General features: G+C 41.3%; 1 protein-coding gene across 8 annotated transcripts in view; it reads left to right on the top strand.

Annotated features, from left to right (window-relative positions):
* Window positions 1-430: 430 nt before the first annotated feature.
* GREB1L (GREB1 like retinoic acid receptor coactivator) overlaps window positions 431-19,688 on the top strand; it is a 250,871-nt gene continuing 231,613 nt past the window's right edge. For 7 of the 8 annotated variants that reach the window (XR_015153864.1, XM_086373003.1, XM_086373001.1 and 4 more), the window contains exon 1: window positions 431-588. The gene's annotated coding sequence lies outside the window, so the exon portion shown is untranslated. The remainder of the gene's footprint in view (window positions 589-19,688) is intronic. The other variant, XM_086372998.1, reaches the window with a different exon arrangement.

The following is a 19,688-nucleotide window of genomic DNA, read 5'->3' as shown; positions in this document are numbered from 1 at the left end:
GAAAATAATTTTTCTTCTCGGCTGAGCCCGTCAGCTGCCCCGGGGGCATTTGTGGGGGACAGTCCTTCTCCCGAGAAGACCCCTCCACTCTCCGCAGTGGACATACACGTCCCCGCAGTGGCCACACACGTGCCCCCCGGGGGCCGTACGAGTTTGGGAATGGGGGCGCGAGCCCCCGGGGCGAGGGGATTCACCCGGGGCGGGGGGCCGCAAGCCCACTCCCCCACTGCACTCCGCGAGGGTCGGGAAGGGGGCGCCTGGAAGGGCGGTCGGCCGAGAGGCGGGGCGGAGGGGGGGGTCCGGGGGTCCCCGCCGCCGCCGAGGTCCCGGGGAAGCGGGAGGGGCCGCACCTGAGGAATCCGCCTCCGGCCGCTGCGGCCGCCGCCTCGCTCCGCCCCGGGGACCTGGGCGCGCGGCCAGCTTGCCCGGCACACACAGACGCCAGCCAGCGGCGGCGCTAGCTCCTCGGAGGAGCGCGGCCGAGCGAGCGGAGCGCGGCGCCGCCACCCGGCTGGGGGTGGGGAGACGAGCCCCGACCCAGGCGAGGGCCACCCCCGGTCCTCGGCCCTCGCGCGCTGCCAGGGCCAGGTGAGCGGCTGTGGGGACTCGGGGCGCGGGGAGGCGGCAGGGCGCGGGGTTGGTGGTGATGAGAGGTGGCCAGCCGGGCGCGAGCGCGCGCCGCTGCGCCGCCGGCGCTGCCCTTTGGCGGGCTGTGCACACCCTGCCTGCGCGGGCCGGCGCGCGGCTGACTTTTTCTGGAGGGCTAGCCCGGCGGAGCGCGGGGCGTGAGCGCCGCTGCGTTTGTACGGCGAGGCCGGGCGCCCGTGCCAGCCCCAAGCCCCACGAGGAGACCCAGTCCGTGCGGTCCGCGCCCCAAGGCCAGAGGCCTGTCACCGCCGCCTTTGTGGCGGGAGCGAGGGAGCCCGAGCCGGGGGGCTGCGGGAGGCGGGGAGCGCCCCTCGGGAGCGTCTCCTGGAGCCCGCGGGCCGCCAAGGGGGGGTCTCCCGGGCGCGGGGTTAGGGGCGTTAGGTAGGGAGGCGCGGAGGTGACGCGCGAGGATGGAGAGAGCCGAGCCCCGGGTGGAAAGTTGGGAGCGTCCGGCGGTGGCCGGGCGTTTGCCCGGGGTGCCCGGGCGGCTCGGCTCCGCACGAAATGTCACTCGGTCACGGGCGCGCGCGCGCGTGTTCTCCGGCCATCGTTCGAATTTCTCTGAGAGGGGCTGGGGACCCCTCTTGTGCCGACGGAGACACAAAGAGTTGTGTTGACAGCTGACCTGACGCGAGCGGACGGCGCGGAACGGTGTGTGCAGGGCCGGGGATGGGGAGGGAGGCGAGGGATGCGGAGGCGGTTTGTTAAAGTTCATCAATTTCCTCAGTCCGTCTTCCGGGCTCCGGGGAAAAAGGAACGCTCGGTTTCGATGCACTTCATGGGGCGAATCAGTCCGCCCGAGCCCACGTCGGGTCCAGAGCCGGATTCGCCCGCGGGGCCGGACGGAGCCCGGAGAAACACCTCCTCGATCGGTTCCTTTCCTCCGGTTGCTTGACTGATGCAAGGTCCTTATCCACCACTGCGGCCCTCTGGCCCCGGTGGAGAAGACAGAAACCACGTTTTAATTTGTCCTCCTCCCTCGCCCGGGAGGTGGGAAATCCCACTTAAATCTCATTTTTAAAAAATCTAGCTATTTAAAGATGGGGAAGAGTTTGTCCGCAAAAGGTTTTTTGAATGAAACCCCCCTTTTAGAAACCTCCGCTTCCTCTGTACATCTTTTTTTTTGAGGGGGAGGGGTACTTTAAATCCTGGAATTCTCTTTTGAGTTTTGGAACTGTGTTGGGTTTTTTTTTTTCCCCTTTCGGAATATTTCTATGTAGTTTTTACAAACCTCAATACTGAAAATTTCAGATAGAGAAAAATTTAAATAATTGTTTTATTAAAATAGTATTAGAATTACGTGCAGGTAGGCATGTGTTTCAACGGAAAGATTTAATTAATGAATATTGGAAAGTTATATGCAAAGGATGAAAATTTCAAACACCAGTGTAAAATACGCCCTCTGTCTCAGAGACCCATATTCCTAATGCCCTAATCCTTCCTTCACCCAGAGGCAACCACTCTCCTCCATTGTATATCCTTCTATAAACCTTCTGTTAGAATGGAATTACATTGTGGAAATCGAGGATGAAAGGAACTGGATATGTAAGACTGAACTGCGTCTCAGTGGTGATGAATCTTAATTTGATATTCACTTATGATGATGTTAGACCCTTTCATTTGGCCTAAGGCACTTATCAGTTAGAATGCTAAAAATCTTAGAACAAGCATTCAGTGCAAAGCAGAACTATTAAATGGTTATCTCCCTCCATCACCAGTTTCTCCTGGTTTTTATAAGCTTTGTTATTTATAATCTTTGATTTTTCTCCCATTTTGGAGCTCTTTATGAAGTAGAGAATGAAAACTATAGCTATTCTATCAAGCGCAGCACATATCTGCAAGACATTGAAAGGATATATGAATACTCCCACTGACACGAGATAGTATAAAAATTTCAATAGTATGAAGGCCAAGGTTAAGACATTTGGTCATATCTCTTAGTTCCAGGCTTGGATTTGCCATAAACTAGCTAAATGAACTAACTTTCTAAGAAATGCTTTTGTTTCCTCCCCCAGTTAAATAAAGGAATTGAACCATGTGGCTTCTGAGCCTCCTTCTAACTCCAAAATCCTGTGATTTTTGGTAAAATGGTAGTTCTGTAGGTGTCCTAAGACTGGGTAAGGATAAACCAGTTGGATCTGTGGGTATTAGTGGAGTGACCCCCCCCAAAAAAAATCCTAATGGTAGATTCATAAAGAAGTTGAGATGTTTAAACAACATTCCTGCTTTTATGAGATTGATATCATTGGAGAACAGCTACTTTATTTTCCCACAAAATGTCTGTTTATGCTACTGAAAAAGGTCGAACCCTGAAAGGGCCTCTGTGTATCACCTTGTATGGCTAAGGAGAGTGAATTTTCTTCACAGCTCATGGTGCCATTTTTAGGGAAATTACTCTTACCAGACTCTTACTTTTCTTCTTAAAGTGGAAATAAAGTTCATTGACCTACTTCAAAGGAACTTTACCTAATTTAATTAGCGATTCTCAAAAGTATTTAGAATATGAATAATCCTTATGGCCAAGCTATTTTAGTGACTTTATAAATATTCACTTAGAGATCATGTTCTTAGTAGAAAACTTTTCTAATCTCTAAGACACCTGCAACTGCAAATTCCTAGAGGGGTGCAGGGAGCCGAGGAGTGATTTCAAGGTTATGACAGTAAAAAGAGTTAAGTGATTTTAGTCACTATATGTGATCTCAGTTAAGGGTTTCAGAAGGACACTGTAAGTGGCGGTTACAGAAATCATTCTTGTTAAAGAAAGAGATCTCATACTTTGAAGATTCAGAGTCAACAACAAAGAATATGATGTATTTAGTCTGAATATCTGTAATATAAATACATTGCAGTGAAGTTTTAGGAGTTGTTCAACTGGGGTGATAAGAATATGAACTAGAAGGTTAGATTTGTAAGGGTGCCGAGAGTAATCTTGATTGACAAAACTAACAAAAACAAAAGAAGATTAAGTACCAGTAATGAAGTTCTTCTAAAATGGAACCGTTTTTGTTTTTGACCAGCTTCCATCCCATCCTTACCATGTGAATATGTATTTTTATAAATGTCTTATCATATTGCACATGTTTCTATAATTTACTTTCTACTGTTTACAAGTAGTTTATTGTATCATAATTTACTTAGCTCTTTCTTTGTTTCATGATTTTCCTGTTTTTTAAAAAATATAAGGGCTACCCTTATGAATGGGACAAACAAACAAACTTAGAATTGTTTCCCTAGAGAGGTAATACAGTGTAGTTCTAAATAGTTGGGGTCTAAAATTAAAGGTTCTGTGTCCAAAACAGCTCCATCCCTTATGGGCAATATTGGGCAAGTAACTTATTTTCTTAGAGCTTCCTAATCTGTAAAGTAGGTGTAGTAATAGCTCTTAATATGGTTAAGATAAAAAAGCAGTAATACATGTAAAAAGCATTTACACATGTAAGTGTTAGCTCTTTTTTAATTGGGAAATTTCCTGATTTCTTGTAATCTCCAAATTACTTTCCAGAAGGGTTACATAAATTTATGCTTATTTGTGTGTACTTATTTTAAACATTTATGTTATTGTGACTCATTTGATCAGTGTAAAATTGTATCCGTTTGTTTTGATTTGCATTCCTTTGATCTTGTGTGAGGTGAGAGGTAATTTTTTTTTCAATAGTATTGCTACAGTTTTCTACTTGGAGAGGTGGAAATTTCATCACCTCAGCCATTTTGAACAAGACTATAAGACAAGCCAATAGGACAGGTCAGTCACAACACTAATGAGTGAACCAAATTTTCCAAGTTTCTTTCAGATTAGTTGTCGTTTTCTTGTATTCTCGACTGGTGGTGGATTTTATCCATTATTCTTAAAAATAGGGCTGTTAAAATTAATGAATAGTGTCCTCTATCAATCCCATTTAAGTGAAAATGCAGTCCTCTCTTTTTTCCCTCGAAGGGCTGATTTTTATTAATTAGCATTACTATGATCCAAATTGGTGGATTTTAGCCAGGAATGCTTCCTAAAATGGGGGGAGAAAAGATCAGAGAGAGAAAGTTTCATGATCGCTAATCATGTTATTTTTTGGCTACCAGGGGGTAATGAAGTTATATCCTCTGACTTGAGTTCTTATACAGTCAAGGTAATTTAGACTGCACAAAAGCATGCCCTTGTTAGTTCTGGAGTTCCAGCAGCCCTGATATTTCTGGCAAACACACACCCAACGTGGATAACAGCAGCTCTTTGTGCTCCTGGGCTCCAGGAGGGCTTCCTATTGTGTACTCTTCCTTGCCTCCCATTCTTGACTGACTGGTGATAGCAGCTCCTCCAAGTCCAGATGTGAAGTCCCCACAGGGCTGCCTCTCTGCAGCCTGGCTCTGTGTTTATCCCCACCACCCACCCCTTCAGTGCCTTTGCTTTTGTCCTCTGACATAGGGAATTCTCTCTTTTCAAGGTTGTGGTTTCAGATTTTATTTTTAGTTTATCTCTGTGCTTTATGAGTGTCTTCAACAGTCCCTACAGTAGAAACTGTAAGCGTGATTAACATAGATTAACACTTAATCGGCACTGGATAAATGTTTGTTGCTGTGAACCATATCTCGGATGGTCTTCTCTGTTCCTGGGCATCATGCTATTTTTATGGTAAAATAGAAAACAAGCTCAGGCTGTGTGGTGGATTGCTGCGTTTGCCTATACTACCAAGGTTAGGAGTTAGGGAACCTGCTTGCTTTGGCCCTTTGAACTTCTTGTGTGTTTAGAGAAGATTCTTAATTCTTGTGTCTTTCTTTTCTTCTGTAAAATGGGATGAACAATTAAAGGACTGCTCTAATTATCCACCTTCTGCACAGAATTGTTGTGAAGGTAAAATGAACTAATAAATGTGGGCATGTTTTAGAAGAAAAGGGTGTATGAGTTCACACTGTGTCGTCATAATTACACATTATTACTACACATCCAGAAGTGTCCGTGTCATAATTACATATTATCACTACACATCCAGGAGTGTCTGTATCTTTGAGGAAGCCCTATCCCAGTGTGGAGCTGTGCTGGGAGCATGGGGTTAGATGAAAATTTTGGGGGTCCAACCCAGATCGTGGGAGTGGGGCCTGTTCTACATTTTAACAACACTTCTGATACTGACCCACTCCCATTGGGAGTAGTAAACGTCAGTTAATCCCTAGAATAGTATTCTCCTTGTTAAATGTTACTGGTAAAATAATCCAGAAATACAACATCACTTTTGCCTGCTGAGTATGAAATGAAAGTTAGCTATTATCATTCACCTTTTAACCTCTCTGAATGTGATTCAGAGCAGGAATTGTAAATTCAGGTGCCTTGGAGCAGGTAGTTTGCCTGAGAGAAGCAGGACACCTGTAAGATAATAGGGTATGCCAAGTTCTGGTGGGCAAGAAAGACTGAAGGTAGCATGATTTCTAAGGCTACACTGACGTTTGCCCTGTATGTTGCTGTTAACTAGATCATTTGATTTTTGTCAAATGGAACTGAAAATTCATATTTTTATATGAATTTAAATGATGGCAGTAAATTCAGATGGTAAAGAATCTGCCTGCAGTGCAAGAGACCCGGGTTTGATCCCTGGATCGGGAAGATCCCTGGAGAAGGGAATGGCAGTCCGCTTTGGTGTTCTTGCCTGGAGAATTCCAGGGGCAGAGGAGACTGGAGAGATACAGTCCATGGGGTCACAAAGAGTTGGACATGACAGAGCAACTAACACACAATACATTTTAAAGAAAACATATGGACCCAGGAAAACAAATCTGGAAGCCAGATAATTTCCAGCTTCTCAATTAATTGACATGGGTGGGGATTTCCCTGATGGTCCAGTGGTTAGGACTCCCTACTTCCGCTGCAGGGGGCGCCAGTTCAATTCTTGGTCAGGGAACTTAAGATCCTGCATGGTGGCCAGTGTGGCAAACCCCAACAAACAAAAAACAAGAAAACAAGCCCAAAAAATGGGTGAAAATATTTGCATTTGGATTATTATGATGACAGAAGAAAGCACTCTGTTCAACATTATTAATAAAGAAATGCACATGAAAACCATACAGACATATTTCGACTTTCAGGTTATAAAGATTTAGTACATCAATAATATCTAGCACTGGCAACGGGATAAAGAAAAGGTTTCTGTTATACACTATAAAATGACAATTACAACTTTTCTGGAGAGCAATTTGGCATCATGTGTCAAGATTTTAAATGTCTGTACCTATACTGTTCAATGTGGCAGTCCATCACTATCTGTGGCTATTTAAATTTAAACTAATTAACATTATATAAAACTAAAGATTTGGTTTCTCATTTGCACTAGTCACGTTTCAAGTGCTCATTAATTGCATGTGGTGGGTGGCTACAATATTGGACTGTGATGATGTGGAACTTTTTCTTCATCAGAGAAAGTTCTTATGGATAGCACTGGTCGAACCTCTGAGTCAGAAACTTCCCTTCTAGGAATTTGTTAGAAAGAAATAATTAGACAAATGCATGTAGTAATAACATCATCTTAAACATTATTTATAGGAGTAAAAAATTAGAAACAAACTGAACATCATATTTTACTAAAAACTGTATTGTATTATCCAGTATTCTTGCCTGGAGAATCTCAGGGACAGGGGAGCCTAGTGGGCTGCCGTCTACGGGGTCGCACAGAGTCGGACACGACTGAAGCGACTTAGCAGCAGCAGCAGCAGCAGTGTTGTATTAAACATCCATGGGGTTCTTCATTTCTTCCTTTTCTAGTTGTTTGAGGTGTAGAGTTAGGTTATTTATTTGACTTTTTTCTTGTTTCTTGAGGTGTGCCTGTATTGCTATGAACTTTCCCCTTAGGACTGCTTTTACCGTGTCCCACAGGTTTTGGGTTGTTGTGTTTTCATTTTCATTCGTTTCTATGCAAATTTTGATTTCTTTTTTGATTTCTTCTGTGATTTGTTGGTTATTCAGCAGCGTGTTGTTCAGCCTCCATATGTTGGAATTTTTAATAGTTTTTCTCCTGTAATTGAGATCTAATCTTACTGCATTGTGGTCAGAAAAGATGCTTGGAATGATTTCTATTTTTTTGAATTTACCAAGGCTAGCTTTATGGCCCAGGATGTGATCTATCCTGGAGAAGGTTCCATGTGCGCTTGAGAAAAAGGTGAAATTCATTGTTTTGGGATGAAATGTCCTATAGATATCAATTAGGTCTAACTGGTCTATTGTATTGTTTAAAGTTTGTGTTTCCTTATTAATTTTCTGTTTAGTTGATCTATCCATAGGTGTGAGTGGGGTATTAAAGTCTCCCACTATTATTGTGTTATTGTTAATTTCTCCTTTCATACTTGTTAGCATTTGTCTTACATACTGCGATGCTCCCGTGTTGGGTGCATATATATTTATAATTGTTATATCTTCTTCTTGGATTGATCCTTTGATCATTATGTAGTGACCTTCTTTGTCTCTTTTCACAGCCTTTGTTTTAAAGTCTATTTTATCTGATATGAGTATTGCTACTCCTGCTTTCTTTTGGTCCCTATTTGCATGGAAAATCTTTTTCCAGCCCTTCACTTTCAGTCTGTATGTGTCCCCTGTTTTGAGGTGGGTCTCCTGTAGACAACATATGTAGGGGTGTTGTTTTTGTATCCATTCAGCCAGTCTTTGTCTTTTGGTTGGGGCATTCAACCCATTTACGTTTAAGGTAATTACTGATAAGTATGATCCCGTTGCCATTTACTTTATTGTTTGGGGTTCGAATTTATACACCATTTTTGTGTTTCCTGTCTAGAGAATATCCTTTAGTATTTGTTGTAGAGCTGGTTTGGTGGTGCAGAATTCTCTCAGCTTTTGCTTATCTGAGAAGCTTTTGATTTCTCCTTCATACTTGAATGAAATCCTTGCTGGGTACAATAATCTGGGCTGTAGGTTATTTTCTTTCATCATTTTAAGTATGTCTTGCCATTCCCTCCTGGCTTGAAGAGTTTCTATTGAAAGATCAGCTGTTATCCTTATGGGAATTCCCTTGTGTGTTATTTGTTGTTTTTCCCTTGCTGCTTTTAATATTTGTTCTTTGTGTTTGATCTTTGTTAATTTGAGTAATATGTGTCTTGGGGTGTTTCGCCTTGGGTTTATCCTGTTTGGGATTCTCTGGGTTTCTTGGACTTGGGTGATTATTTCCTTCCCCAGTTTAGGGAAGTTTTCAACTATTATCTCCTCAAGTATTTTCTCATGGTCTTTCTTTTTGTCTTCTTCTTCTGGAACCCCTATGATTCGAATGTTGTAGCGTTTAATATTGTCCTGGAGGTCTCTGAGATTGTCCTCATTTCTTTTAATTCGTTTTTCTTTTATTCTCTCTGATTCATTTATTTCTACCATTCTATCTTCTAATTCACTAATCCTATCTTCTGCCTCTGTTATTCTACTATTTGTTGCCTCCAGAGTGTTTTTAATTTCATTTATTGCATTATTCATTGTATATTGACTCTTTTTTATTTCTTCTAGGTCCTTGTTAAACCTTTCTTGCATCTTCTCAATCCTTGTCTCCAAGCTATTTATCTGTGATTCCATTTTAATTTCTAGATTTTGGATCAATTTCACTATCATTATTCGGAATTCTTTATCAGGTAGATTCCCTATCTCTTCCTCTTTTGTTTGGTTTGGTGGGCATTTATCCTGTTCCTTTATCTGCTGGCTATTCCTCTGTCTCTTCATCTTGTTTAAATTGCTGAGTATGGGGTGTCCTTTCTGTATTCTGGCAGTTTGTGGAGTTCTCTTTATTGTGGCTATTCCTCACTGTGTGTGGGTTTGTACAGGTGGCTTGTCAAGGTTTCCTGGTTAGGGAAGCTTGTGTCAGTGTTCTGATGGGTGGAACTGTATTTCTTCTCTTTGTTCAGTCGCGCTGTGGGGAGGGAGAGAGGGATGCTGCAAGCAAATAACACTGGCGTGCGCTCGCAGTGCCTCAGCCACACTGGGTCTGCCCCCGCTCACTGCGCGTGTAGCCTCCCAGCCCACACTGCTCGGGCTCTAGGTTGTTCCGCCGGGAACAATCCGAGGCTGGCCCTGGGTTGCATGTACCTCCCAGGTCCAAGCCGCTCAGGTTCAGGCACTCGGATAGTCCTCAGAGGCGCAGACTCAGTTGGGCCTGAGTATTGTGCTCTTCCCAGGTCCGAGCAGCTCAAGTGATGAGGTGTTTGGCGAGCGCCAATGCTGCGACTTATCGCCTCCCCGCCACTCGGTTATCTGGGCGCAAAACCGGCGCACCTTCTTAGGCAGATGTTAACTGTCCAGACCCCCAAGAAGTTTTAGTTAGCAAAGAAGCCTGCTTACAGTTTTATAGATAATGTCTCTCTGGGGCTGCGATTGCCCCCTTCCGGCTCTGGCTGCCTATCACCGGAGGGGGAAGGTCTGCAGCCGGCTATCTCTGTTCAATTCTTTGTTCCGTGCGCGGGCCTGGCGGTCTTAGGTTGGGGCTGGCTTTTCGCGTAGTAGATATCCCACAGTCTGGTTTGTTAACCCAAATTATTTCGCTCAGATAGTGCTCAGGGTATTCAGGCCAGATTCTTACTCTAAGCGATGCAGCCCGCGCTGCGCCTCCCTGCCCAGCCCCCGCTTGTTAATGGCACCTGCAGGCGTCTGCGCTGCTTCTCCACTGGGGGAGTTACCGTAGGACTCGCAATCTTCAAGTTTTAATTGTTTATTTATTTTTTCTTCCTGTTATGTTGCCCTCTGTGCTTCCAAAGCTCGGCACAGATTCGGCAGTGAGAAGGTTTCCTGGTGTTTGGAAACTTCTCTCTTTTTAAGAAACAACTAGAAAAGGAAGAAATGAAGAACCCCAGGGTTAGTAGAAGGAAAGAAATCTTAAAAATTAGAGCAGAAATAAATGCAAAAGAAACAAAAGAGACCATAGCAAAAATCAACAAAGCCAAAAGCTGGTTCTTTGAAAGGATAAATAAAATTGACAAACCATTAGCCAGACTCATCAAGAAACAAAGGGAGAAAAATCAAATCAATAAAATTAGAAATGACAGTGGAGAGATCACAACAGACAATATAGAAATACAAAGGATCATAAGAGACTATTATCAACAATTATATGCCAATAAAATGGACAACGAGGAAGAAATGGACAAATTCTTAGAAAAGTACAACTTTCCAAAACTCGACCAGGAAGAAATAGAAAACCTTAACAGACCCATCACAAGCATGGAAATTGAAACTGTAATCAAAAATCTTCCAGCAAACAAAAGCCTAGGTCCAGACGGCTTCACAGCTGAATTCTACCAAAAATTTAGAGAAGAGCTAACACCTATCCTGCTCAAACTCTTCCAGAAAATTGCAGAGGAAGGTAAACTTCCAAACTCATTCTATGAGGCCACCATCACCCTAATACCAAAACCTGACAAAGATGCCACAAAAAAAGAAAACTATAGGCCAATATCACTGATGAACATAGATGCAAAAATCCTAAACAAAATTCTAGCAATCAGAATCCAACAACACATTAAAAAGATCATACACCATGACCAAGTGGGCTTTATCCCAGGGATGCAAGGATTCTTCAATATCCGCAAATCAATCAATGTAATACACCACATTAACAAATTGAAAAACAAAAACCATATGATTATCTCAATAGATGCAGAGAAAGCCTTTGACAAAATTCAACACCCATTTATGATAAAAACTCTCCAGAAAGCAGGAATAGAAGGAACATACCTCAACATAATAAAAGCTATATATGACAAACCCACAGCAAACATTATCCTCAATGGTGAAAAATTGAAAGCATTTCCTCTAAAGTCAGGAACAAGACAAGGGTGCCCACTTTCACCATTACTATTCAACATAGTTTTGGAAGTTTTGGCTACAGCAATCAGAGCAGAAAAAGAAATAAAAGGAATCCAAATTGGAAAAGAAGAAGTAAAACTCTCACTATTTGCAGATGACATGATCCTCTACATAGAAAACCCTAAAGACTCCACCAGAAAATTACTAGAACTAATCAATGATTATAGTAAAGTTTCAGGATATAAAATCAACACACAGAAATCCCTTGCATTCCTATACACTAATAATGAGAAAACAGAAAGAGAAATTAAGGAAACAATTCCATTCACCATTGCAACGAAGAGAATAAAATACTTAGGAATATATCTACCTAAAGAAACTAAAGACCTATATATAGAAAACTATAAAACACTGGTGAAAGAAATCAAAGAGGACACTAATAGATGGAGAAATATACCATGTTCATGGATTGGAAGAATCAATATAGTGAAAATGAGTATACTACCCAAAGCAAGTTATAGATTCAATGCAATCCCTATCAAGCTACCAACAGTATTCTTCACAGAGCTAGAACAAATAATTTCACAATTTGTATGGAAATACAAAAAACCTCGAATAGCCAAAGCGATCTTGAGAAAGAAAAATGGAACTGGAGGAATCAACCTACCTGACTTCAGGCTCTACTACAAAGCCACAGTTATCAAGACAGTATGGTACTGGCACAAAGACAGAAATATAGATCAATGGAACAAAATAGAAAGCCCAGAGATAAATCCACGCACATATTGACACCTTATCTTTGACAAAGGAGGCAAGAATATACAGTGGATTAAAGACAATCTCTTTAACAAGTGGTGCTGGGAAATCTGGTCAACCACTTGTAAAAGAATGAAACTAGAACACTTTCTAACACCATGTACAAAAATAAACTCAAAATGGATTAAAGATCTCAACATAAGACCAGAAACTATAAAACTCCTAGAGGAGAACATAGGCAAAACACTCTCTGACATACATCACAGCAGGATCCTCTATGACCCACCTCCCAGAATATTGGAAATAAAAGCAAAAATAAACAAATGGGACCTAATTAAACTTAAAAGCTTCTGCACATCAAAGGAAACTATTAGCAAGGTGAAAAGACAGCCTTCAGAATGGGAGAAAATAATAGCAAATGAAGCAACCGACAAACAACTAATCTCAAAAATATACAAGCAACTCCTACAGCTCAACTCCAGAAAAATAAATGACCCAATCAAAAAATGGGCCAAAGATCTAAATAGACATTTCTCCAAAGAAGACATACAGATGGCTAACAAACACTTGAAAAGATGTTCAACATCACTCTTTATCAGAGAAATGCAAATCAAAACCACTATGAGGTACCATTTCACACCAGTCAGAATGGCTGCGATCCAAAGGTCTACAAATAATAAATGCTGGAGAGGGTGTGGAGAAAAGGGAACCCTCTTACACTGTTGGTGGGAATGCAAATTAGTACAGCCACTATGGAGAACAGTGTGGAGATTCCTTAAAAAACTGGAAATAGAACTGCCTTATGATCCAGCAATCCCACTGCTGGGCATACACACTGAGGAAACCAGAAGGGAAAGAGACACGTGTACCCCAATGTTCATCGCAGCACTGTTTATAATAGCCAGGACATGGAAGCAGCCTGGATGTCCATCAGCAGATGAATGGATAAGAAAGCTGTGGTACATATACACAATGGAGTATTACTCAGCCATTAAAAAGAATACATTTGAATCAGTTCTAATGAGGTGGATGAAACTGGAGACTATTATACAGAGTGAAGTAAGCCAGAAGGAAAAACATAAATACAGTATACTAACGCATGTATATGGAATTTAGAAAGATGGTAACGATAACCCTGTGTACGAGACAGCAAAAGAGACACTGATGTATAGAACAGTCTTATGGACTCTGTGGGAGAGGGTGGGAAGATTTGGGAGAATGTCATTGAAACATGTGAAATGTCATGTATGAAACGAGATGCCAGTCCAGGTTCAGTGCACGATGCTGGATGCTTGGGGCTGGTGCGCTGGGAAGGCCCAGGGGGATGGTATGGGGAGGTTGGGAGGGAGGAGGGTTCAGGATGGGGAGCATGTGATTTTTTTTTAAATATTTAATAAACAAACAAACAAAAAAATAAATAAATAAACATCCATGGACTTCCCAGGTGGCTCAGTGATGAAGAATCCACATGCCAATGTAGGACACTTGGGTTCATTCCCTGGGTTGGGAAGATGCCCTGGAGTAGGAAATGGCAACCCACTCCAGTATTCTTGCCTGGAAAATTTCATGGACAGAGGAACCTGGCAGGCTACAGACCATGGGGTCGTAAAGAATCAGACATGACTGAGCAACTGGGCACACACACACACAAATATCCATCATACATTGTTAGTGACAATATCCCTGTTGCAGAATCATTTTATTTATTTAGGTAGATAACTTAAGTACACAGAAATTAAGTAAGTGTTAGTCGCTCATTTGTGTCCGACTCTATGCAACCCCATGGACTATAGCCCGCCAAGCTCCTCTGTCCATGGAATTCTCCAGGCAAGAATAGTGGAGTGGGTTGCCATGCCCTCTCCAGGGGATCTTCCCAACCCAAGGATCGAACCTGAGTCTCCTGCATTGCTGGCAGATTCTTTACCATCTGAGCCACCAGGGAAGCCCACATAGAGATTAGGGGAACAAATTTTCTCCTCCAGCAAATGATTGTAGTTATGACAGAGCTCTGCCTTTTTAGCCTGTAGCTCTTCTCATAGTTAGACTTGGTTGACTTTTACAAAAGAGCAAGCAGAGACACTTGACAATTCTGCAGGCTGCATCAGTATCACTGGGGTTCCTGTTAGAAATTCAGAGGCTCAGACTCCATTCCAAACATCCGGAATCAGAATGTCTCGAAGGGCCTGGGGATCTGTGTAATAACAAGCTCTCTACTTCCTGCCGGTATCTGCCTCCTATCACTGATCTCTGGAGCTTTATTTGTTTTATCTTGGCCAAGTGCGATCTCCTTGAACTCGATCCAGGCCTCGTTTGAGATGCTTCAGAGGTGGCAGTGAAGAAAACTAACAAACATCCCTGTCCTGATGGGAATCAAACAATAAGCAAAAGAAATATCAGTAAAATATGTTGTCTTTTAGGTAGTGAGAAGCTCTGGGGAGGAAAACTGAAGCAGAAAGAGGACTTAGAAAGTGAGATGGGAGTTGAGATTCTCTCTAGGGTGTGACTGAGAAGTGACATCTAAGTGAGGACCTGAAGGCTGGGAGGGACGGAACTCTTGGAAATTTGGAGGCAGAGAATTCTTGGCAGGGCTCAAATCCTCGGAGGGGTAACTGGGAGGCCACGGCAGGAAGAGCAGAGGCAAGTGAGAGAGAGAGGGGGATCAGATCAGAGCGGCCATCGAGATCTTCTGGCTTCAGAATTCTTTGTTCTCCCTAGTGTACCCCACTCCTCGAACTCTTGGGTTAATCAGTTTGTAATGAGATCAGACATCCTTAAATTCACTGTTTTTCAGTGTGATCTGTCGACACCTGCCTTATTCGCCTGGGGTCCTTGTTAAACGCGGATTACTTGTCCCTGAGGAATTAGAGTTTCTAGGCTGGGACCCTGGAATGTGCGTTTTAACGATCTTCTCAGGTGGTTTTTATGGACACGCAAGTCTGAGAACCACTCCTCACATTTATCATTTTGCAAGTTTAGCTTCTAGAAAGGAGGTGTGTCTAAAATTCTCACCACAGCCTGTGGAGGTCATAATGAGAAAATGTAATTGATACAGTGTCTCACTTACTTCCTGTATTTTAAAACTGATTAAACTGATACTACTTATAGTAAGTGACTGAAGCGAGTTAGCAGCAGCAGCAGCAGCATAGTAAGTTTATGTGTATACCTCTGTTGGAATATTCGGGGATGGGAAGATTATTGTCATAATTGTTACCCACATCAGAGGGTGCCGAACCTTTTCACTTGCGGGTTCTGTCTTCCCCCTCATCCAATCAGGTTTTTTTTGGAAAGGGTGAATTTCAATTTATTTGATTGTTTAAAATCATATTTTCTTTTTTCCCATTCTCTTTCTTTCTCTCTGCCTCTTGTTTATTTTCTCGTTCCTCTTCCTTCTTGAAATCTAACTATCTTAAACACCATTAATGTTTTGGTCACCATTCTCTTACACATTTCCATGCATATTTATATATATTCACCAACAAATAATTTTACATGATAGGGTCGTATGTTTTTTAAGAAAACTAGTCACACCTTTTAAGAAATTCATTGTTGTGTGTGCATAGTCACTTATTTGTGTCTGAACAACCCCATGGACTGTAGGTCACCAGGCTCCACTGTCCATGGGATTTCCCAGGCAAGAGTACTGGAGTAGGGTGCCATTTCCTTTTCCAAGGGATCTTCCTGACTCAGGGATCAAACCTGTGTCTCCTGAATGTGGCAGGCAGATTCTTTACCACTGAGTCATCTGGGTTCAGGGAGTCTAAATTACCTCTTTAACCTCCCTTTTCACTTCCACAGTGTGGCCAGTCTGCTCTTTATTTTGTTTAACTTTTTCCGTGATCATGGAAACATATATATACTGTATATCTTCAACATCTAATATATATTGTTGGATTATATATATATATATATAATCACAATTATATATATAATTTCTTTTTTCTTAATACTTAATGAAACACAAGACATACCTATAAGTCAAATGGTATAGCTCTTGTTTATTCGTTTCAATGACTGCATACTGTTCTGTGATACACATATTCCACAGTTAAACAACCATTAACTTCACCAGAGGATATTTATTTACACCAAACAAGAAACCAGAGTTGTATACTAAATGACAGGCATATCTGATTATATAATTTTAAAACATTTTTGTAAAGCAAAAAAAGAACTGTAAACAAATACCATAGACAAATGTTAGATTGAAAAAAATTCTTTGCATATGCAGACAAAAAATTACCATCTGAGATATAAGAAATCTTCACAAAATGATAATAAAAATATTTTCTAAAGCATAATTTTAAAACAGTTTTAAAATGCTGTGATTAGGTCATTCACAGAAGCACAATTCCAAATGGTCAAAAATATGAAAAATGCTTAACTTTATCAGTTATTGGAAATGCAAGTTAAAAATAATAGTAAGCTTCACTTGATACCTACCTGATATTAATATAGATCTTTAATTCACATTAAAATTTCCAAAATCAGTTTCTTTATTCACTGAAAATCTATGCAGAAACTTTTTTCTCAAAAGTTATACTAAAGTTATAAAGCATAATTATTTTCCAAGGTTTCTCATTTGCTCAGAGAATTGAAGGAGAGATTGACTTTTATTCCCTTTTAGACTCAACTCATAGCACAAGGCCCTGGAAAAGGAAATGGCAACCCCCTCCAGTATTCTTGCCTGGGAAATCCCATGGACAGAGGAGCCAGGTGGGCCTTAGTCCCTGGAGTCACAAAGGGTGGGACACAAGTTAGCAACACACAGCAACGACAGCATAGCCCAAGAGACAAGAATAGAGCCTAGAAAACTGGAGTTTGAGACCAGTTGCAGGACTTTCTTTTTTTCCAAAAAGTTTTCTTCAATTTCAAAACAAATTGTGGATTTTAGAGCCAGAGATGAATCCTAAGAGGAAAACAGGGTTTTACTTGACTTCCCAAGGTCACCTGGCTACTCCTTCACCCTTTCTGGTTTACTGTCCTGCTCCTCAGAATCTTCTCATGCCTTTAGCTGCAGCTAATATAGAGAAATCACATTTCAAGAATGTTTCCATTTTCAAAAAAGTATTGAATATACAGCATTTAAATAAATTATATTGTCATGGAGATTTTAAGTAGAAATAATAACATAATGAGAACAGTATAAAAAATCAGCAAAGACACATATCACTTACAATTCTACTACCCTTACAAAATGAACTGCTTTTCCAGCTTTACCTCAAGTACTTACCTATATGCATGAATGATTTCATAAATGATAATATTTCACTACTATTTCCAAGACCTTTTCGCAACTTTGACTTTCACGCTAGTCTGCTTGACTCTGGTCCTCTTCTGACCTGTTTTTCATGCCTGTCATTTCTAAGCCTTGAACTTTGTTTCATATCAGTTTCAACCTGGCTTAGATGCCTTCCTTAGCATTTCCCCGAAATAGTAGTGTTCCGTTCTAATGCATGGAAGAGAACAAAAAACTAAAGAAGTTAAACTAATTAATTCCTGATATCTCCAAAATATATGGGGAGAGGGTGCGGGGAGCGCTTCTTGGTGCTCGATGATATTGTCGAGGACTCGGGTTCTTTCTGTCATTTTCTGCTATCCTTAGTTGTTTGGTGTTTGTTTCCACCGTGTCTTCATTGCACTCAGGTGTCAGCAGCACATTCAAGCCTTGCAAGGTTCTGACTGGAGTCAGGAAAAGATTCTATTCCTTCCCAAATCCCATTGGTTAGAATTTATCACATACTCATGTGTAAGCTTTTCATACTTTTCATGGGATTCTCATTGAATCCCATTCTCCAAAGACCCCGACGCTGGGAAAGATTGAGGGCAAGAGAAGAAGGAGGCGACAGAGGATGAGATGGTTGGGTGGCATCACCGATTCAATGGACATGAGTTTGAGCAAACTCTGCGAGATAGTGAAGGACAGGGAAGCCTGGCATGCTGCAGTCCATGGGGTCGCAAAGCATCAGACATGACTTGGCAACTGAATGACGTGTGCCAGCTAGTTACTGATGAGGAAAACAGAAATCCCACGACTAGTGTAAAATAATGAAGATTCACTCCAGAGCTTGGGGAAAAGTCTCTCTGAGGTAAGCATGAATAACCCACATTCACTCCAGAGCTTGGGGAAAAGTGTCTCTGAGGTAAGCATGAATAACCCACATGTTTTAATATGGAAAAAGATCAGGAAATGATTCAGTTATACAACTAGCAGCATGTGTCATGAAATCCAATTTCCTTAGTTCCTTTCAAGGCTTTTTATAATCTAAGCTCATGATAATCACATATAAAACCTCTGTTTTAGACAAGCCAATCAGTTGTCTTTCCTGCTTTTCTCATATGAGTTCCTACCTGTGGCTTGGCTCACTTTTCCCTTAGAAATCTCTTCCTATTCCCTAGTGCTGGCTGTGGCTATTTAAATTAAAATTAATTACAGTTAAATTAAAAATTCAGTTCTTCAGGCATACTAATTGCATTTCAAGGCCCTGGAATGGCCACGTGTAGCTAGTGTTTATTGTATTGAACATCACAGTTACAGACTATTTCCACCACTTTAGAAAGTTCTGTTCAGACAACACTAAAGAGTCTTGCAAATCATATTTAAACAGTGTTTGCCAAACTATAGGCCACTTGTATCAGAATCAACTAGAGATATGTATTTTTGCCCCAGCTTTATTGAGCATACAGCACTGTATAGTTTAAGGTGTACATCATAGTGATTTAACTTATTTGACTGATTTGACCTCATGAAATGATTACCAAAAAAGTTTAGTGAACAGCCAGATACAAAATTAAAGAAAAAAAATTATTTTCCTTGTGGTCAGAGTTCTTAGGGTTTATTGTCTTAACAACTTTTGTAACATACAGAAGTGTTAATTACATTGATTATGTTGTACATCATGTCCTTAGTATTTATCCTGTAACTACGAGTTTGTGCCTTTTGACTGCCTTCATCCAATTCCTGATCCTCTCACTCCCCACCTCTGGTAACCATAAAATTGTTTCTTTTCCTATGGGTTTGTTTGTTGGTTTGCTTTTGAAGTATAATTGACCAAACTATGTTAGTTCCTGTAAGAGAACATAGTGATTCGATATTTCTATACATTTCAAAATGATTACCTCAGTGTTTTGTTACCATCAATCACTATACAAAGAAAGGACATAATTATCAGCTTTATTTCCCACACTGTACATTTCATATCTGTGGTTCATTTATTTTGCTGTTGAAAGTTTGTACCTCTTTATCTCCCTCACTTATTTCTCTCTTCCCCCCACTCTCCTCTGGCACCCTCCTGTTTGTTCTCTGTATGGATGACTGTTTCTGTTTGTTTGTTTGTTTTGTTTTTTATATTTCAAATATAAGTGAAATCATACAGTATTTGTCTTTCTCTGTTTGACTTATTTTGGTTAGCATAGTTCTCTGTTTGTCCATCCATGTTTGCAAAAGGCAAACTTTCGTGTTTTTTTTAATGCCCGAATAATATTCCATTATATTTATATCTATATATATCTCCCATGTCTTCTTTATCCA

This window comes from Bos grunniens, chromosome 24 (genome assembly GCF_055505025.1).
Source record: "Bos grunniens cultivar Pamir isolate PY7600 chromosome 24, Bosgru_T2T1.0, whole genome shotgun sequence".
In the NCBI taxonomy this organism is placed as follows: domain Eukaryota; kingdom Metazoa; phylum Chordata; class Mammalia; order Artiodactyla; family Bovidae; genus Bos; species Bos grunniens.
The sequence above is the reverse complement of the archived record's forward strand: the minus strand, read 5'-3'. Positions and strand labels throughout refer to the sequence as shown.